Source organism: Argopecten irradians, chromosome 13 (assembly GCF_041381155.1).
Source record: "Argopecten irradians isolate NY chromosome 13, Ai_NY, whole genome shotgun sequence".
Lineage (NCBI taxonomy): Eukaryota > Metazoa > Mollusca > Bivalvia > Pectinida > Pectinidae > Argopecten > Argopecten irradians.
Window position 1 is genome coordinate 16,220,070 of NC_091146.1, and position 26,544 is coordinate 16,246,613.

The 26,544-nt window shown below is 33.2% G+C and overlaps 1 protein-coding gene across 2 annotated transcripts in view; it reads left to right on the forward strand.

Moving 5' to 3' along the window:
• The window catches only part of LOC138306751 (death domain-containing protein 1-like), a 67,690-nt gene that overhangs the window by 881 nt on the left and 40,265 nt on the right, over positions 1-26,544 (forward strand). The window contains exon 1 of one of the 2 annotated variants that reach the window (XM_069247220.1): positions 12,834-12,972. The exons of the other annotated variant lie outside the window; for it this stretch is intronic. The gene's annotated coding sequence lies outside the window, so the exon portion shown is untranslated. Of the gene's footprint in view, positions 1-12,833; positions 12,973-26,544 lie in introns of those variants that run through there. 2 annotated transcript variants of the gene reach the window in all.

Here is a 26,544-nt window from a genome sequence, read left to right on the forward strand (position 1 = left end):
ATTAGTCTATTGTTAATGGAGGAAAACGCTAGAATGAAAAAAAAATATTTTACACATATAATGATCATTGAAACATATTATTATTATGTTGTATTAACATGAAAAATCAATATTCAATTTGTCTACATCATTTATTCCATTTTTATCCTGCAACTGTCCCACATACTGACCGATAACTACTGCCGGATAAACTTGTGCTTTATCCGTCGATACGATATGCTTTATCCGTCAATACGATCACGTGAATTTGTTCCATATCTGACGGAACTTTTTCTAACTTGACCCAGAACTTGAACCTTCCAGTGAATGAAACGTCATTCAGTCCCGCTAAAACGTGACGTCACATTCATCGAAATGACGTCATTTTTACGATATCGAAAATCTCGTATGGCGGTGTCGTCTTTTTCTTGGCTCATGACAAAGGTATGTATTGTTAAGTAATTCTTTAATGGGTATTGGTTGTTATTTGAGTATTTTCATTTCCTTTCAGTGATATATCACCCTGAATAGAATTACGGTTACTGTTTGTGAATGCGCTTATTTATTTCCCACGGCAGTAAAAAGGAGTACACTCTCATTCGGTTAAGTGAATGAATCTTTACCTCCGCATCAAAGAAGCGTCTCGCTTCGAGCGAAACAAAGTAAGGAACTGTCAATTTGCTTTTGTTTTGAAAGCCATAATGGTTGCAGGATAAACAGAATACACGGTTAGTATCTTACAATACAAGTTTTATTTTGGTGCTCGACACGGAAAGCCGAGATGACTCGGCAAAGCCTCGTCATCTCGGCTTTCCTAAGTCTCGCACCAAAATAAACCTTGTATTGTAAGATACTAACCGTGTATTCTATTTCTATATAACGGTAGCTATGCCCTTTATAACTCTTCAACAACGTGTTGGCTTGATGTACCGATACAATCATTATGAAAAAAACAAAATAAATAGAAAATCTATATTTTTAATTTCCCACACAATATTAGTAATATCCCATGTATGATGCCATATTTACGTTGGATCAGTGGATATCAATCTTGCTTGGTAAATAATGATGCCTTACATTTATTCAAAACAAGGTCATATCACCTATTGGAGATTTTATTATTGACATATATATAACATTATGTATAAGACATATATGTAAAAAATGTTCTTGTGGATGAACAATATACATGTATGAATAGGGAAGAAAAATGATGCAAAAACCCGCACTTTCACTCCATATTGGGAACTCTCCATGGATATCGTGATGTCATATACGTTTCAAATAGACATTCTGAAGAGCTGCCTAGATAGAAGTTTTCATGTGTGTTTGTATCGATATCATTTTCTTTCCGTATTTATACATAATAAATACATATACAAAGTAAAAATACAATAGAACTTTTTAGAAGGCATCACGAATAAAAGATTGCGTTGAATCAAACATAAATGCACACTTTAATTTGTTGCTAGGTATTTTTAAATCCTAAGCGATAATCAAAGTTAAAGCAAAACAAAGTAGTTTTTATGTGAATACAAAATGTCGAGGAAACCATTCAGTCGGGTGTCATGGTAATATCCAAATTGTAATAACTGTGTTATGTATCAATGATGGCGGTGCCAAGACAACGTGTATAGGTCAGGGTCATGTTATTGGGTTGGCCTCAGGCGGCCATTGACAAAAGAAAATAAAGCACTCGTAGGGAAGACAAGAACATATGGACACATTATGTCATGTACTTATCGGGTGATATTGGCTAGACCATAACATCGCTAGGTATGTTATATTAATTAATTTTATCTTTGTTTGGGATTAAGATAATTCTACGACAACCATGTAGACATCAAGCTGTGAACATATAAGTATTTAAGGATTAACTTGAATAGATGTTTTATGTTATGGAGATATAACACAAAAATCTGAGAGTACGCTCATCATAAACCGCTTCAAATCGGTTTATAATGAGAGTTCACTCAGATTTTTGTGTTATATCTCCATAACATAAAAAATCTATTCAAATTAATCCTGATAATTCAATTTATTAAAAATAATCTCTTCAAAATTCGTTTTGGGACTCTTTTGTCTATGAAATCATTACGCCGTCATCTCAGCCAATCAGAACCAACGTTACAAACGGCGACGCCTTTTTTTCCTTTATGGGCTGATAAAGTAAATATTTAAGCCAATGAAAATGCTCGTAACAAGCAAAATTGAATTATACTTAAATATTCCATTAACTTGTGTGTTTTAGGGACATACTATTGCTTGCACTTGACCATAGTTTACATAGCGGATGTCTTCATTTAGCGCCTAAAATCTTGATTGATTTGCCTTATTCTGATTGTTCTTTTAGATATGTTTATTTTACTCATATCCATTGCTAGCTTATTAGACTTAAATAATACCAATAACAAACAACAAACACCAATTTTGAATTTGAAATGACTGATTTTTTTTAAATGGGTAATTAAACGACGTATGTATATGAATTTACTGATACAAATGTTCAAACATGGTATTCAATTATAACCTCTGTATTTTCAAATTCTTTTTCAAAGTCAAGTTTTACATCTTAAAATCATATATCAAGTTTAAAGTCTAAGACGGAGGAATGAAAAACGCCACAGAGATCGCCTACCATATTGTAAATAAAACCCAAATCCCCTCCAATGCACAGTATTAAGTTAATTTTACTGATTCAACAATTTAGTGCCATCCCTTTCCGTTTGGTTTAGGTTTTAAACGAAGCATAACCTTTTTTTGTTAAATTTATGGACGAATCGAACTTTTCAAAAAATCACTTAAATCACCTAATGTATCTCTTGATGTATTTTAGTAAAATTATGATCGAGCTGCTTGTCTACTTTTGTACTAGTCATTGCGTTCCCTGTGAAACGCGTTTGGTGGAAATATTGGATATGTTCGTCCGTGCTTGGTGGGAATATTGGATATGTTCGTCCGTGCTTGGTGGGAATATTGGATATGTTCGTCCTTGCGTCCATTTTCTGTTTGACTCAATTTCACAAAACGTTAGGAATATATCAGATAAGTGTTAATTGGTTTTATTTGTTTTCGGAGACATTTCTTTCTTGATATTTTTTATGTTATAATGAAAAAAAACATGGAGTAACAGGTTCCTTTCCTTTCTGTATACAACACCAAATCCGTTCGACTCAACTTCCAAAAACTATCTGCCCTAGTTGTCTTTTCGCTATCGACAATATAGTTAGAAACATAAAATTGCTGTTTCCTTTATATACAAAATATCCGGCTTCACACTAACAGTCGTCCCGGGAGTCTAGTGATGTCACTCTTCGCGACTCCTTGTTTAGATAAGATTTCGTTTACGAAGCTAAAATAGAAGCAAACGTCCTCAAAATGCGTCTTCAACACGGAACTTAACATTTCTGTCGACTTTATATATACAATAACGTGTTGTATTAGGTACCACAGGTTGACCCCAGAACTATCAGAAATATGACCAAGCCTGGGAAGAAAGTTGCCATGATAAGGTCATGAACCTCGGGAAGGGGTGAAATTAAGAATGATACGGAGATTACTAATGGTCATTCGTGACCGGAACCACAATCTATTTCCACAACAATCCTCTGGCTTTCTATCAGAGAAGTGACCAGTTTGGGACTTACGTTGGCATGATAAGGTGAGGAACCAGATATCGAGGACTTTAAACTTGTTTATTTGTTTACCGGCATGACGCGATCGAACATGTGTGATGGCAGTGGATAATGGTGATATGTATGTATACTGAGGCTCTACAGGGAAAGTGAATTTGGATAATATCCTACAGTTGATAAATTATTGCGAAGGTTCTGATGAAAATATACCTGTAATAAGTTTAAGAGTTATAGAGTAAGTCCAATTTCTAAACGCAAAATCAAAGGAATAAAAAAAATCACCCATGGAAAATATGATATTGGAAAATTAAATGTAATTTAGACGTTTAGGATATATGTGTGATCTTGTGGAAAAGAATTGGATAAAATTAAAACTTGTAGATCATAAAGCACTTATAATGTACAATGTGTTTAACACACTTTTCCCCCATCTATGTATTACTTATGAATGGGTTTTTTTTCATAATGTGGTTGTCAGACGATCAAAGGATTCCTGGGTTTTCTTACAACTTACATTACAAAAAATTTTGTCTTTGTATTTTACCCCTTACATTACCCGCAATATTTCATGCGATGAGAAACATGAATATGTATCCTGGACCACCCTCTATTAGAATTTCATATGAAATAAGCTCAATTTACAAATATTTAAGACATTTCCGCTTTTAGTATTCATTCCACTATATTTACGAAACCATTGAACCGGAAGTAAAATCCTTCATGACCAAGTCAGCCGGAAGTAATGAATAACTTCACGACTGATTTCCGTTTTCTTAAATCCGGATTTAAATCTATTCAATACTTATCACTATCACTGTAAATGCTAATGGTGCATGCCAGCCATTTAATATCTGTGATAACTGCTATTGATAAATGTTTACGTGTATCCCTGTTGTCAACGCCAATAGGACGATCCTACCATTTATGGGTCAGTGAAATCAATCTGTCTATTTGATCTATACATCAACCTGTAGAGGTCCATGTGTACGGAGTTTGTTTCTGAACATGTTATCAGACAGAAAAACATGACGGAGCAGGAATTAAAGGAAAAATTACACGGAGTTTGATTTCTCTGTATGTGTACGTGTGTGATGCTTATGGATATGATATTCACACTTTCGGGACCTCTAAGATATATCAAGATATCGAATTTCAAAACATTATCTTCGGTTTGACTTTAAACGTATGCTTTTTATGAAAAATGAAAATGTTATTGTATATTAAATAATCATGTATCTAGTCAAATAAACTCGAATTTTGATAGTTCTCCAGTTTCTTTATTCGTCCCGATCTGATTTCATTTGCTACCTGAAGTTAATACTTTCTTTCTCATTAAATTTTATGGATACAAACACGAAATCCATATCACCATACAAAATGTGTTTAACAAGCTACGACATTATGACATGTTGACATCCAATATCTGATCCCGGTTTAAATATATCTAAAGCGGATATGAATTGACATAAAATCAAAGACTTTGTTTTATGAACCCGGTAAGGTAAACAAGACTTTCGTTCAACAAACTAATTATGTCGTATTACACTAATAATAAAATGACAATGAAAAAGAGAATGGATTTAACGTCAGGTATCGTGCCATTTATATAAATACCCTCACCTGTAATTGATTACGGATCACTAATCCTGCCCCAGACCAGCAAGTGAAACGTTTCCACTGGTCAATATGTCAGACATGACAATTAATACTTGCTATGAAATACGGACGTCATTTTCCAGGATAATATGACGTACACTAGTCACCAGTGTTAAGCATATTAAATACTTCACTAAAACTAAATTAGTCTTAAAGAGATAATCCAATGAGGCTAATTCTGTTAACTAACCAAGTGGCAAAATATGACATAAATATATTGTTCTATATTATTTATGAAACATAGAACAAGAACTATTGATAAATTCCACGACATTGTTAAGTATTTGGATTGATACCGTTGAAATTCCAAATCGTTGATCAATACGATTAAGTAGGTAAAACATGTATGCTTTACCTATTCCCGCGCTAAAGTCACGTATTTAAATCAAATGCAATACATAACCGATAAGGAGTTGATGAAATTATATTTAGACAAGAACATGCACCTAATAACGTAAACACACTACTGTAAGAGCGATTTCAGTAGTTTCAGACAAAAAATCTTTACTACACTGGCAAGGGTCAGGGTTCGGCATACAAGACGTCAGACCACAATGTGTGATGGCGGACAGCGAGCGAGTTTGAACATTTCACACACATTTCACTACAGTGGGCTTTTCTAGCATTTCACAGTAAAAACCAACTTCTTCCATTAGAACTGGTTTATTTCCGATATATATGCAAATTTTGATGTACTCGAAACTGAATTGTCCCTTTAATTTTTTGTCACTGTGATATGCCTGATAATGATATAAGTTTGAAACTAGGGGATAAAAATCTAGTATTAAAATTTTGTTGAGAAAATCTCTGGGCCTTTTAGAACTTGTCAAGACTTAGTTGGCCCCTGTGAAATGTTTTGGCCCCTGTGACCTTGAATGAAGGCCAAGGACATACATATTAACAACCTTGATTGCCATTTATGTCAGCATGCTATAGCTACAGGCCTATTATGCCTTTTAGAATTTCACAAGAAGCAACTTAGGGTCAGATGACCATTCTAGATGAACTTAATTGTATGGTTTAGTATGATGATATGAGTTCCGACTATGTCTACATATATACAACATTACACTGGTCACTATCGAACGAGAGTAACTACAGGCTATGTGAAACACAACATGGATATTTTTTCAAAATAAAAATCGGTGATTTTAAAAATCATACGATAAAATCAGCTTCGAAATATATGCAAACAGTCTACTTTTTTACGTTGATTTGTTTTTATAATCATTCATCAAAAATTCAAATATTCAATATCATAAATCAAATTTGTAACAAAATATTGTAAAGCATAAGGGCATGCTCCCGATTTCATAACAATTGACTAAGGTACTCGAAAATCATTTTTTTTTCAAAATGCTCATTCAGCGATTTGCTTAAATCACAACTGACAACACAATATCACCTATGACATTTTGAATAATTCTATGGGTGATCTATTGCGTAATGTGACAACATCTCTCCAGCACACATGTAGCTGTTGAAGCTGTTGAACGGATCGATTCCAAATTGAATGAGGACGTCCCATATATTCACGCTGTTTATCCTTACATAAATATTAGACAATTCTTACTAATTCCTTATACATAGAAGGGATTTCTAAAAGTAGTTATAAATTCAACTGCAAACAGCATTGTAAAATTTACTAGCCTCTACTGAACGTTCTTGATCTGCAAGGCGAAAGAGGTTTTGAGTGAATTGTTGGAAATTTTTTAAAGTGTTAGTAAATTCTACTTGTCCTATGTAAACATATGGGGATATAGGGAAGCTCTTGAACTGCTATTTCTGTTATTTCGTCTTTGTACAGGCATAAGTATATATATACATACTTATATTCAAGAATCACTAATTAAAGACAAGTCTGGTCAGCTTTGTGACATAATTCTATCATTTCATGAATGTATTTTCTTAATATTACTTAAGGATAACCTCTTCCTATTTGTTGTTTATGTTTAGTTTATATTGCTGTAATGTAATTTCATAATGTTAATTTACATACACGTAACCCCTTTTAGCATTTGACTCACAATTTTTTACCGAGAAAGCTTGTCATGCATATTTTTGACCTCTTACGTCCTGTTTATCATTAAATGTTTGACTGTCAAACCCATTACCCGAAGTGTATGTTTGAAATCAATAACACATAAAAGCTTCGATTTTAATTTTCTTGTAAAATAAATAGTGTTATGTCAATCAAAAGTTAAGAGGAATATCAATACATAGCAAAACACATACTCTTGAATATATATCATTTTGAAGTGAAAAGATACTATGTTTTATTTTTGGGTATGACGTGCTTCCTTATGAATCGACTATTTGTATAAATGTTTTGTGATAACTTTGCAATTTTTTTTTCATCTCAAGCTATATAATGAAAATGTCAAATTACGGTTGCGCATTGAGACGAAAATAGTATTTCAATGATTATTGATAATATTTGTGTCTACGCTCAGAATTTTTATGAGCATGTTTAAATGAGTTTTGCGGCGTATACTAAAGAATGCTCCCCAAAACATTGTCAAACACAGACAATTTAAGATCCGAGTATTTAATTTTACTTTGCTAAACAAATATTGAACGTAAATTACATTACGTTTTCGTAATTTAATTTTTTAGAACCCATATTGAGTAAATACTTTTAAATCCTTTCGATTGAATTTCACTTTTATAAACCAACATGATAAAAACTGAACAATGACTGTTTAAATACGGTACGATATCGCGGCACTTTGACAACACTAGACCAGGTTAAATGAACTACCCATGACTGAGTACTTCGCATATAACCAAGGCATTCTCAAAATATTAACATACATATGGCACATCCTCAATATGAAATGTAACAGTGTTGATTTATTAAAGAGCTCACATAATTTTATAACTATAAGTTTTATCAGTTTATCTCCTAATTAGCAAACAGGATCATTTCAGAACTTGTCAGGTGGTTTTTTGGTGGAGGAATGCCGCGAAAACCACTGGCCAGCGATCAGTACCCGGGATTCAAACTCGCATCCCAGAGGAGGAGGGCTTGTAGTAATTTGTGCGAATATCTTAAACTGCTGGCTTCCGTGACTTCTGATACCTATTAATGTCGACCTAATAGTCTCGAGAAACAATATGTATCATTGCATGCACCGCAATATTTTGAATCACAAGATATATAATGATTTCCCCCATATATGTTTTTATTCAATCATGTATGATATCACAGCATGTGATATATAATACATGTCCAATTCCAATTTAATGGTCACACAGTTATTTGCATACATAAAGTGAACCAATAACAAAATTACTGTACTTTAAATACATAAAAAATAAGATTTTTCCCTATATATAATTTTCATTGTGTCATATATGAAATATTACAACATGTGATATATTAATATATGTCCAATTCTAATTTAATGAACACACAGCTAAATGCATAATTAAAGTGACCTGACTTGATATAACTATTGTACTTTACTCAACCTTCTAAACCTAGCTCGATCTAAAGCATGCACAAACACACACATTGTTAAATGATTATGACAGTTAATACACAATACAATTGTGATGCATTCCTTACGTTATCGCCAGTAAGTGCTTCGTTCTTCAACAATCTATCGATCTATTTCAATGAACGTATTGTCTCATCTCCCCTACCGTTATAATCGTTAAATGTCTATTCTCTTATGTAATGCATACATGTATATATATCTGTCTAAATAAGTGTCCTTTTCGCATTTCGTATTGATTTCTGTAATTTTAAAGCAATATATCTACGTAACTGACATTAAACATACCCCGGTAACTGGTAACCATGGTTACAACTGTATGATTTATATCGATCGTTATGGTGCTCTAATGTCGCCTCATTAAAAAGCAATATGATCTATTTGATGTTTACATTTATTCAGATGTATCAATGTTGTTATCTATTAGAAAAGTTCAAAGGAATTTCACTCCAATCAATATCTGAAGAATTTGCTTCTTTTAAATGGCGAGGCGAAATTAGTTTTCGTTTTACACGTGGAACGCTTGAAGAGGAATTTCTTGTAGGATTGACATACTAATGTAAACCATTGGCATTCATATCGATATCTGTATATAAACGAACGATGGATACTATCATAATAAAGTCATAAATATCAGCTCAAGGTTTAGATCTTATTGTGCCTGTTCTATGACCTGTCAGCAAATTAACTTTTTGATTGGTTTTATATTCAAATGTGCTATACGCTCATGCGATATTTTATTTGAGAAATACATCATATAGGAATTTTATGAAATATTTACGTTCGACGATGCTTCTAAAGATTAATGTTGTCAAAAAATACAGTATCGGATCGTATACTTAAATGTATATAAATGTGTCATATATTATATTTGACCACAAAGTGCTTCCAGTTGTTTTCATTCTATTTAGAGTAGCTGTCTTGGTTATTTTCGTTTCACAAGTCATCCCACTACCGTTGGAATCCTATGTAGTATATGATGGAGAGTAACTCTGTCACATCGAGATTAATAGTAGGTGAACAGTGTCGATTATAATGGAGAGTAACTCTATCACATTGAGATTAATAGTAGGTGGACAGTGTCGATTATGATGGAGAGTAACTCTATCACATCGAGATTAATAGTAGGTGAACAGTGTCGATTATGATGGAGAGTAACTCTATCACATTGAGATTAATAGTAGGTGGACAGTGTCGATTATGATGGAGAGTAACTCTATCACATCGAGATTAATAGTAGGTGAACAGTGTCGATTATGATGGAGAGTAACTCTATCACATTGAGATTAATAGTAGGTGGACAGTGTCGATTATGATGGAGAAGAGTAACTCTATCGCATCGAGATTAATAGTAGGTGGACAGTGTCGATTATGATGGAGAGTAACTCTATCACATCGAGATTAATAGTAGGTGAACAGTGTCGATTATAATGGAGAGTAACTCTATCACATTGAGATTAATAGTAGGTGGAAAGTGGCGATTATGATGGAGAGTAACTCTATCACATCGAGATTAATAGTAGATGAACAGTGTCGATTATGATGGAGAATAACTCTATCACATTGAGATTAGTGGGAGGTGGACAGTGTCGATTATGATGGAGAGTAACTCTATCACATTGAGATTAATAGTAGGTGGACAGTGTCGATTATGATGGAGAGTAACTCTATCACATTCAGATTAGTGAGAGGTGGACAGTGTCGATTATGATGGAGAGTAACTCTATCACATTGAGATTAATAGTAGGTGGAAAGTGTCGATTATGATGGAGAGTAACTCTATCACATCGAGATTAATAGTAGGTGAACAGTGTCGATTATGATGGAGAGTAACTCTATCACATCGAGATTAATAGTAGGTGGACAGTGTCGATTATGATGGAGAGTAACTCTATCACATCGAGATTAATAGTAGGTGGAAAGTGTCGATTATAATGGAGAGAGTGGTTTCATGATAAAATCACGCTGACCGACTTAATGATCTGATGTTGGTCTCTCGTATCGATTTTTCTTCCCGACACTTTGTCAACGTTTGTTAAAACAATTGGGATAATAAAAAAAATATTTCAAATGTCGTAAAACTGTGGTGTAAAACAACATTAACGATCCAGGAATACCGATTTCTTAGCTTGGAGCTATTTGCACTTACTATATCATCTGATGATGCCAACGAGTATAACAAAATTGATTCACTCGTTAACTACATGTATCATGTTTCTACAGCTACGACAGGTACATAATGAGCGTGCTAATTATAGTTAATACAAGAGATACATATACAAATTGTCATTATCCATTTTGGGCGCAAAATATATATATAAATGTCGTAACGAAATGAAACGATACCTAGGTTACAAGAATATCCCAACCACATTCCATATCGAATGTCATTAATGCTATCAGTATCTTGATAAGATAATAAATGCAATTTAGAGCTACGTGTATAATATTCACAAGAACTGATCGTGATACTTTATCATCATTTAAGTTGCTAATAAGCTTGTGTCTAAGACATGTATTGAAATACAATACTGTATTGGGTTTCTTTTGAGATACCAACACGACAAGGGGAGATTTACAATCACCGTTGAAACCTCCCACCTTCCGCGATGAATGTTACGCCATATTTCGCCGTTATGATTGCGACGTTACAATCATCGGAAGGCAGCATTAATCGTACTTTCACCAAGTCGTTTTGGAGTCTCGAAACGATCGTGTTTCATTTCCTACTGTCACAGACGTACGTGAAGGGAAATAAAATATCGATCCCTCATTTTCATTTTAGTTTTACTCCTGTCATACTCTGATACACAGTCTATGGAAACGGCGACAGTCTTAGACAAAGATGCAATGAATAATGCATGAGTGACTGGTAGTCGACTTTTCATCAATATTTACCTGAAATGATATACTAATGAGGTGGGGATCTTTTACACAGGCCTCGGGGGTATGTTTACGTGACATAATTGGTGTAGGATAACTCTAAAATTATACCACATTAATCATTTGTATTTTGTAAAGAGAAATCAATTTAATATTGTAGTAGTGTTAGCTTGCCATGAACTATTATCTCTGGTGGGTTTTTTTTTTATGTGATGCTCTTTGACTGAATATATCTAAAATCTATATGGTTGGTGAAATATTTGGCACAGTGGTTGACACGTATAAAAAACACGCATCACAACCTGCAAGCGAGATAATCTACTTCTGTTTCTTGCATACAGAAGAACATAATTATCAAATTTGGTGACAGAAAAGTTACTGAAATGTAACACAGAAACCCAGCAGGAGGACTATAGATTCATGTTTCACACATCCAGTATGTTTAGTATAAGTGTTCGATTGGCCTTGAAAGGGTTGTTACGACTGTTATTGTTAATGATTGTCGTGGGAAAAAGTGGTGAAACGGGACTTCACTTGAACGGATATATCATCGATGACTACGAAGCTCGTTGGCATTCTCAATTTCGAATGGTTCTTATCAAAACACGTTTCGTTTTTCCTATAAGCTATAGTCATTAACCTGTATCACAACGGTTGTGTTAGTCAGATAAATTAACACGTAAAAACATCGGTCAACATAGTATTAACATTACAAATTAGTATTAACATTACAAATTAGTATTAACATTACAAATTAGTATTAACACACATTAACATTATGATAGCCTAAATCAATCTTCCAATCACTGGTTTTAAGCATTCATATTAAAATGAATTAGACAAATTTGACGGGTTTCAATTCTTAAAAGAAGAGAAAAAATAGAAATACATGATGTAGTAAGTCGACCATAATGATTTATCATTATAGAAGACATTACTATATACATATTGTTCATTATAACCGTGTAAATAATACACATAAACAAACATATTCCTGTAAACACTACCCACGTGTAACCATCGCGTGTAAAACATTGAATAAACATCGTTACCATAACAATGCACGGAATGAGAGTGTTGAACAATATGTGTATCGAGCGAGAGAAGCTCTATACGGTTAAGGAAGCGAATGGTGTAACCCAATACACTATTGTAGGTAGGACACGGTCACGGTTGATTGACGAGGTATGTACACAGACGTGTAGGTATATAATAGGTGTTCAATAGGACTCCGTTCTACACACTTGTGTAGGTGTTTATTGTGTACAGGTGTACTGTATTGATGTCTTAAATACCTGTGGATATTACCCTTTATACAGGTAAGATCTATTGTTTTATCTCAATTAACACCTTGCACTTAAGGTTTGAAATTTTACGTAGGTTATAAATTTTAATAGTGGATTGTTGATTGTTCGACACAGGATAAATACATGCATCATATGGTAATAACGCTGTACATAAATGTTCCTGTACATAAATGTTTGTAATTTCAAAAAGCTTATAAATTTTTAATAGTGTATTATGCGACACAGAATAAATAAATCCATCATATTTTTTAGAATACGACAATATGACAACAATATGTACGATTTATTATTATATTTCATAGGAATGTTGTGCATTCTTAATCACTAGTAAATTTCTATTCTTTTGTGCTAGACATATGAACTGTACCTTATATTACTATAAGGCCATGTTACAATGTTTCATTAATATGTAAATGTACTCCCTCTAATTATCGATAAGCAATAGTTTTAGGGGTATATACGTTACTTTTAAGTAGGCTGTGCTCATAATTGAATAGACCTATATTATATTATCAAATTCAATTTCGTATATTATCTGATATTTACAAGTATTTAGTATTATCTCGATCGTGAGAACTATAACGATCAAAATATGACGGATATGTGATTATGTGTTTAGATTTACGAGTATAGTCATAAGACACAATATTTGATGTACAAAGACAGTTCATATCATATTTAAAATAATATTTAAGAGTACAATAGACTTACATAAAGTATTGTTCTTTTAACACGTGTATATACAACAACAATAGGAGATTAATTAACTGATACGATCAATTGTTTTCTTAACCATGTGTATTACATATGGTAGCAGTTAACTTATGACTTAAAGACACGCGCTAAGTGTTTGTAATGGTAATTTATGTATAAAGCACAGGCCTACAGACGAGTATGTATTAACTCTTTGGAAATGAAAAAAAAAAAACAATATTTAAGATAATAATATTTAAATATCTAGCTAAATGGTTCAGTTGGAATTGCTTAACACATTATATGAAAACATCTGGCATGCAATTGACGTGTGTTCGGGCACATAATTGAATTTATTTTCATTATAAATTGTTACTTTTCAGACATAATTCAAAACAACATTATTAACATTATTTTCTTCGTGTACAAATTATATGATATAAGCTACCATACATCTGCGGCAATTTTTGATATTATCTTCGGCTTATACATATGTATAGTAGTATGTCAAGGCACTGCTAATTTAATCAATTAAAGAGGAAAGTCATTACATTATGAATCAAATATTTACCCAAAAAGAATTGTGTTTTTAGTTACTCTGGTTACGTGTAACGAAATACGAAGTCTAAAAATAGACTCAATCATTGTTTTTATCACTTATAATAGTTTTGATACCTCCTGAGAGAGGTGTGCGAGGCAACAACACAATGCACTATAAATAATACATGAGTTATGCTTTGCCAGCTAATAGGATTGAAGTGGTTTATTGTATTTTCCCTTCTCTTTCATGAACTTAAGTTTCAATAGCAAATTTATACAGTGACTGCGTTCATTTATTCTAATTATTCACGAGCACTTGTAGATGTTGAATACTATTGATCGGCTATATAAATATGTATTTTGTAAAGAAAACAATGTCTGCTAGGTATATAACATTTATGTTAGGGTATAAAGGTAGTGAGTATGGTAGGTTATTAAAGTAAATCTATAATTTATACTGATAGAAATATGTAAGTATCATATATATCAATTCACCATATTATATCACTGTATACACCTCATCGTCGAAAATTATTCAAATCGCCAATAAGCAGGACAAAAATTTCAATAAACCCGACATATAAAATGCACAAATCCAAATGGAAGGGACAATATGTAAAAAGCGTCAATATAAGGAAAATTCATACAATATCGTCTATAAAAATGGGGAAACTTAAAGCACAACGTTAACCCATAAAGGCAAAATGTACCACATCGTCAATGCACGGTGACAAAACCTCCAACTTACAGAGACAACATATACCACAACTCCTACGTAACGTGACAAAATACCCCAAATTGTCAAAGCGCAGAGAACAGGAACAAAATATACCACAACACTAACGTACAGTGACAAAATATACCACAACATTAACTTACAGTGATAAAAATATACCACAACGTCAAAGTATAGTGGCAAAATATACCACTCTTTCAACACACAGGGACAAAATATACCAAAAATCTAGGAACTGGAACAAAATATACCACAACACCAATGTACAGGTAAACATATACCATAACACTAACGTACAGGTACACATATACCATAACACTAACGTACAGGTAAACATATACCATAACACTAACGTACAGGTAAACATATACCATAACACTAACGTACAGGTAAACATATACCATAACACTAACGTACAGGTAAAATATACCATAACACTAACGTACAGGTAAACATATACCATAACACTACGTACAGGTAAAATACATAACACTACGTACAGGTATAAACATATACCATAACACTAACGTACAGGTAAACATATACCATAACACTAACGTACAGGTAAACATATACCATAACACTAACGTACAGGTAAACATATACCATAACACTAACGTACAGGTAAACATATACCATAACACTAACGTACAGGTAAACATATACCATAACACTAACGTACAGGTAAACATATACCATTAACACTAACGTACAGGTAAACATATACATAACACTAACGTACAGGTAAACATATACCATAACACTAACGTACAGGTAAACATATACCATAACACTAACGTACAGGTAAACATATACCATAACACTAACGTACAGGTAAACATATACCATAACACTAACGTACAGGTAAACATATACCATAACACTAACGTACAGGTAAACATATACCATAACACTAACGTACAGGTAAACATATACCATAACACTAACGTACAGGTAAACATAACCATAACACTACGTACAGGTAAACATTACCATAACACTAACGTACAGGTAAACATATACCATAACACTAACGTACAGGTAAACATATACCATAACACTAACGTACAGGTAAACATATACCATAACACTAACGTACAGGTAAACATATACCATAACACTAACGTACAGGTAAACATATACCATAACACTAACGTACAGGTAAACATATACCATAACACTAACGTACAGGTAAACATATACCATAACACTAACGTACAGGTAAACATATACCATAACACTAACGTACAGGTAAACATATACCATAACACTAACGTACAGGTAAACATATACCATAACACTAACGTACAGGTAAACATATACCATAACACTAACGTACAGGTAAACATATACCATAACACTAACGTACAGGTAAACATATACCATAACACTAACGTACAGGTAAACATATACCATAACACTAACGTACAGGTAAACATATACCATAACACTAACGTACAGGTAAACATATACCATAACACTAACGTACAGGTAAACATATACCATAACACTAACGTACAGGTAAACATATACCATAACACTAACGTACAGGTAAACATATACCATAACACTAACGTACAGGTAAACATATACCATAACACTAACGTACAGGTAAACATATACCATAACACTAACGTACAGGTAAACATATACCATAACACTAACGTACAGGTAAACATATACCATAACACTAACGTACAGGTAAACATATACCATAACACTAACGTACAGGTAAACATATACCATAACACTAACGTACAGGTAAACATATACCATAACACTAACGTACAGGTAAACATATACCATAACACTAACGTACAGGTAAACATATACCATAACACTAACGTACAGGTAAACATATACCATAACACTAACGTACAGGTAAACATATACCATAACACTAACGTACAGGTAAACATATACCATAACACTAACGTACAGGTAAACATATACCATAACACTAACGTACAGGTAAACATATACCATAACACTAACGTACAGGTAAACATATACCATAACACTAACGTACAGGTAAACATATACCATAACACTAACGTACAGGTAAACATATACCATAACACTAACGTACAGGTAAACATATACCATAACACTAACGTACAGGTAAACATATACCATAACACTAACGTACAGGTAAACATATACCATAACACTAACGTACAGGTAAACATATACCATAACACTAACGTACAGGTAAACATATACCATAACACTAACGTACAGGTAAACATATACCATAACACTAACGTACAGGTAAACATATACCATAACACTAACGTACAGGTAAACATATACCATAACACTAACGTACAGGTAAACATATACCATAACACTAACGTACAGGTAAAACATATACCATAACACTAACGTACAGGTAAACATATACCATAACACTAACGTACAGGTAAACATATACCATAACACTAACGTACAGGTAAACATATACCATAACACTAACGTACAGGTAAACATATACCATAACACTAACGTACAGGTAAACATATACCATAACACTAACGTACAGGTAAACATATACCATAACACTAACGTACAGGTAAACATATACCATAACACTAACGTACAGGTAAACATATACCATAACACTAACGTACAGGTAAACATATACCATAACACTAACGTACAGGTAAACATATACCATAACACTAACGTACAGGTAAACATATACCATAACACTAACGTACAGGTAAACATATACCATAACACTAACGTACAGGTAAACATATACCATAACACTAACGTACAGGTAAACATATACCATAACACTAACGTACAGGTAAACATATACCATAACACTAACGTACAGGTAAACATATACCATAACACTAACGTACAGGTAAACATATACCCATAACACTAACGTACAGGTAAACATATACCATAACACTAACGTACAGGTAAACATATACCATAACACTAACGTACAGGTAAACATATACCATAACACTAAACGTACAGGTAAACATATACCATAACACTAACGTACAGGTAAACATATACCATAACACAACGTACAGGAAATAAACATATACCATATACAAACACTAACGTACAGGTAACACTATACATACAGGTAAACATATACCATAACACTAACGTACAGGTAAACATATACCATAACACTAACGTACAGGTAAACATATACCATAACACTAACGTACAGGTAAACATATACCATAACACTAACGTACAGGTAAACATATCCATAACACTAACGTACAGGTAAACATATACCATAACACTAACGTACAGGTAAACATATACCATAACACTAACGTACAGGTAAACATATACCATAACACTAACGTACAGGTAAACATATACCATAACACTAACGTACAGGTAAACATATACCATAACACTAACTACAGGTAAACATATACCATAACACTAACGTACAGGTAAACATATACCATAACACTAACGTACAGGTAAACATATACCATAACACTAACGTACAGGTAAACATATACCATAACACTAACGTACAGGTAAACATATACCATAACACTAACGTACAGGTAAACATATACCATAACACTAACGTACAGGTAAACATATACCATAACACTAACGTACAGGTAAACATATACCATAACACTAACGTACAGGTAAACATACCATAACACTAACGTACAGGTAAACATATACCATAACACTAACGTACAGGTAAACATATACCATAACACTAACGTACAGGTAAACATATACCATAACACTAACGTACAGGTAAACATATACCATAACACTAACGTACAGGTAAACATATACCATAACACTAACGTACAGGTAAACATATACCATAACACTAACGTACAGGTAAACATATACCATAACACTAACGTACAGGTAAACATATACCATAACACTAACGTACAGGTAAACATATACCATAACACTAACGTACAGGTAAACATATACCATAACACTAACGTACAGGTAAACATATACCATAACACTAACGTACAGGTAAACATATACCATAACACTAACGTACAGGTAAACATATACATAACATAACCAGGTAAACACTAACGTACAGGTAAACATATAACCATAACACTAACGTACAGGTAAACATATACCATAACACTAACGTACAGGTAAACATATACCATAACACTAACAAACGTACAGGTAAACATATACCATAACACTAACGTACAGGTAAACATATACCATAACACTAACGTACAGGTAAACATATACCATAACACTAACGTACAGGTAAACATATACCATAACACTAACGTACAGGTAAACATATACCATAACACTAACGTACAGGTAAACATATACCATAACACTAACGTACAGGTAAACATATACCATAACACTAACGTACAGGTAAACATATACCATAACACTAACGTACAGGTAAACATATACCATAACACTAACGTACAGGTAAACATATACCATAACACTAACGTACAGGTAAACATATACCATAACACTAACGTACAGGTAAACATATACCATAACACTAACGTACAGGTAAACATATACCATAACACTAACGTACAGGTAAACATATACCATAACACTAACGTACAGGTAAACATATACCATAACACTAACGTACAGGTAAACATATACCATAACACTAACGTACAGGTAAACATATACCATAACACTAACGTACAGGTAAACATATACCATAACACTAACGTACAGGTAAACATATACCATAACACTAACGTACAGGTAAACATATACCATAACACTAACGTACAGGTAAACATATACCATAACACTAACGTACAGGTAAACATATACCATAACACTAACGTACAGGTAAACATATACCATAACACTAACGTACAGGTAAACATATACCATAACACTAACGTACAGGTAAACATATACCATAACACTAACGTACAGGTAAACATATACCATAACACTAACGTACAGGTAAACATATACCATAACACTAACGTACAGGTAAACATATACCATAACACTAACGTACAGGTAAACATATACCATAACACTAACGTACAGGTAAACATATACCTAAACAGTAACAATCCATAACACTAACGTACAGGTAAACATATACCATAACACTAAACGTAACGTACAGGTAAACATATACCATAACACTAACGTACAGGTAAACATATACCATAACACTAACGTACAGGTAACAACATATACCATAACACTAACGTACAGGTAAACATATACCATAACACTAACGTACAGGTAAACATATACCATAACACTAACGTACAGGTAAACATATACCATAACACTAACGTACAGGTAAACATATACCATAACACTAACGTACAGGTAAAACATATACCATAACACTAACGTACAGGTAAACATATACCATAACACTAACGTACAGGTAAACATATACCATAACACTAACGTACAGGTAAACATATACCATAACACTAACGTACAGGTAAACATATACCATAACACTAACGTACAGGTAAACATATACCATAACACTAACGTACAGGTAAACATATACCATAACACTAACGTACAGGTAAACATATACCATAACACTAACGTACAGGTAAACATATACCATAACACTAACGTACAGGTAAACATATACCATAACACTAACGTACAGGTAAACATATACCATAACACTAACGTACAGGTAAACATATACCATAACACTAACGTACAGGTAAACATATACCATAACACTAACGTACAGGTAAACATATACCATAACAACGTACGTACAAGGTAAACATATACCATAACACTAACGTACAGGTAAACATATACCATAACACTAACGTACAGGTAAACATATACCATAACACTAACGTACAGGTAAACATATACCATAACACTAACGTACAGGTAAACATATACCATAACACTAACGTACAGGTAAACATATACCATAACACTAACGTACAGGTAAACATATACCATAACACTAACGTACAGGTAAACATATATACCATAACACTAACGTACAGGTAAACATATACCATAACACTAACGTACAGGTAAACATATACCATAACACTAACGTACAGGTAAACATATACCATAACACTAACGTACAGGTAAACATATACCATAACACTAACGTACAGGTAAACATATACCATAACACTAACGTACAGGTAAACATATACCATAACACTAACGTACAGGTAAACATATACCATAACACTAACGTACAGGTAAACATATACCATAACACTAACGTACAGGTAGTAAACATATACCATAACACTAACGTACAGGTAAACATATACCATAACACTAACGTACAGGTAAACATATACCATAACACTAACGTACAGGTAAACATATACCATAACACTAACGTACAGGTAAACATATACCATAACACTAACGTACAGGTAAACATATACATAACACTAACGTACAGGTAAACATATACCATAACACTAACGTACAGGTAAACATATACCATACCATACCATAACACTAACGTACAGGTAAACAATATACCATAACACTAACGTACAGGTAAACATATACCATAACACTAACGTACAGGTAAACATATACCATAACACTAACGTACAGGTAAACATATACCATAACACTAACGTACAGGTAAACATATACCATAACGTAAACGTAAAATGACAACATATTCCACACTATCAACACACATAGACAGCATGTACCACAACACCAAAGTACAGGGACAAAACATACCACACTGTTAACACACAAGGGTAAAACATACCACAACACCAGCGTACAGGTCAAATTATACCACACTGAAAACGCAAAAGAATGCAGTTGTCTTACCAACTACGCATATTCTATTGGAATAACATTTCATTTATTTCATAATTCTATTTCCCCTTGGGTTTAATGCAAGACATTCCCAGTTGTACAGTGAACCATAATGCCATCAAATATATACTTTTATGTATATATTGTCTATAACGAGAATACCCTTGTGCAGATTGGCGAAACACATTATTCCCAGATACTCTGTTACCCCTGACAACACAACAATCAGACAATCACTCTGCCTTTTACGAGACCTATTTTCAATACATATTTGCATGTATCATCACTGTCAATATGCAATGGCCTTGACGCTTTGGATGACCGTAAATAAATTTCAGTAAATATGTATCTGTAGCATTGTTGTTATGCATGATGTATGTTGCAGGGAATTGCCTCTTCCTGGTAGTTATACAGCACTGTTTTGTGTCTTAAGTAGGGTTTTCTATAGAGACCGCAGAACCAAATGATTTCGCTATATACGATATATTAACGTTTGCCACTGTCCAGGTTAAATGGAGTTTTCAAGTCTGGTCACCTGTCACTAATTTTGAAGAATGGCATCTGGCATACCTGTGAATAAAACGAAATAAAGATCTACCATTTTGCTAAACTTTTATGTGGGGGGGTTCCATCTTATGTTGAATGCCGCGCCAAAAATTGACCAAAATATTCATGAAATTCCAATATTGATTACCTCCCCCTGTCAGACACACACTTGACAGAATTTTAAAATTTCTTTACATATTTTACATCTACATGTATTGCCCAACCCACACATTAAACATTTGAAACTGATGCGCCCTGAATACCCAATCAGCAGGCTCCGAAACATTCACCTCTCTATGAAATCTTGGGCCCAAAAGGGGATTTCCAGGAATCTATTTTTGGTTTGATTCTGCGGTCCCTACTGATATATTGTACATTTGCTTAAATGCACTTACCTGTAATATTACTTACTATTTAAACTGCATATTTAATGTGTTTTGAACGACTCATTGAAAACATACATGGAACATTTATACATTCTTAAAATTGATAAGCCAAGCAGTTTTTGTAATAAGCAAGGTGAACATGACAATGCTCAATTTGTATTTTATATATCAGTAATATAGTTCTGCATCTCGTTGAAAACACGTTATTGAAAATGGTTGTAAATTTAACTTTGATACGATAGATTTGAAATAAAAAGGGGAAGAATTACCATAATAATTTATCTTTCAAGTGTCGTATTCCGAGGAACGCGTTGGTCTTTCCCTTGTAAATCATTTTGATTACAAATACTTTGGTGGCTCAAAGATGTCCATGATCGACATTGAGGCTCAGCTGAATTTACTACCTGAGTATATGCGATTTTAACGAGGACCTTTTATATGATTTCACACATAAAGATTTAAATATTTGGTAGCGCTGATATACTCTCGTAGTAACGGACATAGACCTCCATAGATATGTCAGCTTGTTGGTCCAATTAGTAAAATCAATTAAAAGAAGGAAATTTAGTGAAATATTCATATTTACCTTGAAAACAGGTTTGGAATTTTAAAATTTTGAATTATCAATTATCTACAGATAGTTTTCGTCTGTTTTATGTCCATGTTATTAATGGGTATGCAAATAATCTTATCTCTTTATTCATTAATGTGGAAATATCACACCTTCCATTGAATATAAATTATGTCAATTATAAAGATTCATAAGGAACCCTCGAAATTTGGAAGTGGACCTGTTGGTTGTGTAATAGTTTGACAAGAAAAGTTATTTTCCTTTTCGTGAAGACAAAATTCAAAAGTCTTAAAACTAACCATACTTGAGATAGTGTTCCGTATGTTCTGTTAAAAGTCAATTACGATCCGGAATAAATCCATCGAATCTGGTTTTTATGTCGGTGACACTAGGCAGTAGACCACTAGGCCCTACCGAGATACAAATATGTTGTAGTAATACACACTTCCATAGAATTGTGTTAACATTCGTCATCTCTTATATTTAAGCAATAAACTGTTACCAGATTGGACATACAGTTGATATGAAGCCCATCCGGAAGGAAGATAAATAGAAAGGCGCCCGTTAGGGCGCCATGAATATTTATCTTTCGGACGGATTGGCTTCATATCACACGTATATCCTTTGAATTTCCCGCTTGCGCTAGTGATGACGTCACCAAGTTAAATAAACGGAACAGCCATAGCATCAGCTTCTGAATAAAGTTCAACACAAAACAGTTTGAAACAAACAAATGAAAATTATGCGATGATACTTTTTTAATACACTTCATTTTTTCAACACGATAATACTATTAGATTTTTAGACCGCACAACTTTAAAACCATTTTTAAAAGTATTTGACAGTTATGTATAAGCGTAAGCATACATTGTATACATTGTCAGTGACGCGGCGGAAACGTTAGATATTCATACGCTTGACCAGATTGGAGTTCATAGTCCGATATTGCCCATCTGGTTTAACATAGATTAAACGGGAAACTGAAAGTAGAATGGAAATATTGACTGATATCACTACTTTTATGTAATGTACTGTTGCACAACCAATGGAAACATATTATATGTGACGTTTCCTGGACTAGAATACTTGTCTGATGAATGTGACCAAGTTCACATCGTACTAGACATCGAAACGTCACTCCCAAATATTCACTGGCTGGTGTTTAATAATATCAATTAAATAATCCCTATTTTCTAACCCGAAAAAATAATTATGTATTTTTTTATCAGCTAATGCACTTTCCTTTATATATCCACGATGCATTCTTGCTGAAGTTGCAGAGTTTGATGTTTCGATATTTGACTACTGCAAAATACCACATTGACTTTTCATATCCTGTTTGAAAATACATTATTACATTAACCAAAGTAAAAGATAACTTGTTTTGATGTTAACTACATAGAGACCACTTTCACATTCATAAAGATAGAAATAAACTGTCGGTAAACCGGATCTAGGCCTTACTCTTACGGAACATAATTAAACATTCGTCTACGTACTGGTTCATAACACAGAACTACTTACTTCAATGATTCGAATAGATACTGGTATGTAATCATGTTATATTTATTATATAACGTTACATGCAATTTAGTCTGTTGAATTGACTGGTAATGAAAGTGGAAATTAGAAACTGTTAATAAAAGTTCTTCATCGTCTTAAATCGCTATCGATTCATATAAGAACAACCATAATTCAGTCAAAATTTTCGGGCATTTACAGGTAACAAGATCTTAGCTATCCTGTCAGTAATTATATACGCTATTTAATAAATACAAATGTTATTGATCCATAAAATATAATATAAACTATATTGTTGAATCAATATAAAGAAGGCGGATATTTTCGAAAAAAGATTGTTTTAAAATTTCCATATCAAAACTGCAGGAATTAATTGTGTGTTCCATTTTTATTATTGTTTCAAGTAATTAATTCGTTCTGACACAGTGAAACTTCAAAAAGAAAATTGAAAAAATAGAATCGCTCTATTGGTTGGTGGGTTATATTGCTTGCGTTTTGGCGGGAAGTTTCAATTTTTCAATTATGTAATATTCAAAGTTTGGTTTTGATGGGTATTTTTTGTAGGTTTGTAGTTTGTAGGGTTTTCTGAGGAGAGCATTCGTACATACGCCCTTGTTTTTTTCCTTCTTTAAACGTGTATCCAAACTGTACACTAGCTAGTGCTTGGGCATACTAGAAATACGTTCATTTATTATCAAGCTTTATACGATAGCTTTTATTCATCCATTCATTTCCGAAACATCAATATGACAAAACTGGCGGCAATGACGTGATTTAAAGTGTTTAATCCTCGTAAAAATGGCATTAAAATATCTCCTACTTTTACATATTATATTTCCAGACTAAAAACAAATTAATAAACCATTTACTAAAATTCCATCCAACATGACAGGACCTCACTTTGTGATAACATTTGCATGGTATTTTTTCAGGAACTGTCGCCCCGTTCGTTTCAATATTTGTTAGACTGCTGCTAAAAGCGTTGCACGAGACATGACGATAATGGACGAGATATGACGATAATTTGTTCTTTATATACGATGAATTTATAAAGGAGAAATCCAGCCCATGTAACGGTTAGTGGTAAACATGTCACCGCGGATTTAAAGTAATGCACTTATGTATACAGTAATAAAAACATTGGGAGCGTAGATAATTTATCACCTACTCAGTATACGGCGTTTTGAATTATTACAGAATTTTATTTTACGCGAAAACCATTTTTTGCGCAAGGTGTCATAACCTTTTATGCAATAAATCATATGCACTTATCTCTGAGTACGTAACTAGTCATGTTTCGTATTTAGTTATGTATATTTGCATATTACCGACTTATCTACACTTACAGGTATGCATTGACTGTTGCTTCATACTTATATGAGTGTAAAGACATATTTTTTTGAAAATAGAATGACAAAAGGGAGATGATAAGGAGACAATATGCATGGACTGAATATTCTGATGTTTCTCTAATTTTATTCTTCAACTGAGTTACTCTCCGTATTTTGGAAGACTGAGTTGTCTACGATTTGTTATTGCATATGTGTGATTGTTTAACCACGCGGAGGAATGTACCGACGTGCTTCATTGAGTAATCGCTATGGAAACAGAATCATATTGTCTTTTTACATATGTCTGTAACAAAGACAAGAAAGACGTATTAGCAAACTCCTAGTGAGACATTGTATCAGACGTCGGAATACGCACGGTATATAATATAGTTAAATAAGATCACATTGAGGTGTAATTATAGATTAACACTAAAACAAGTCGTATATCAACACATT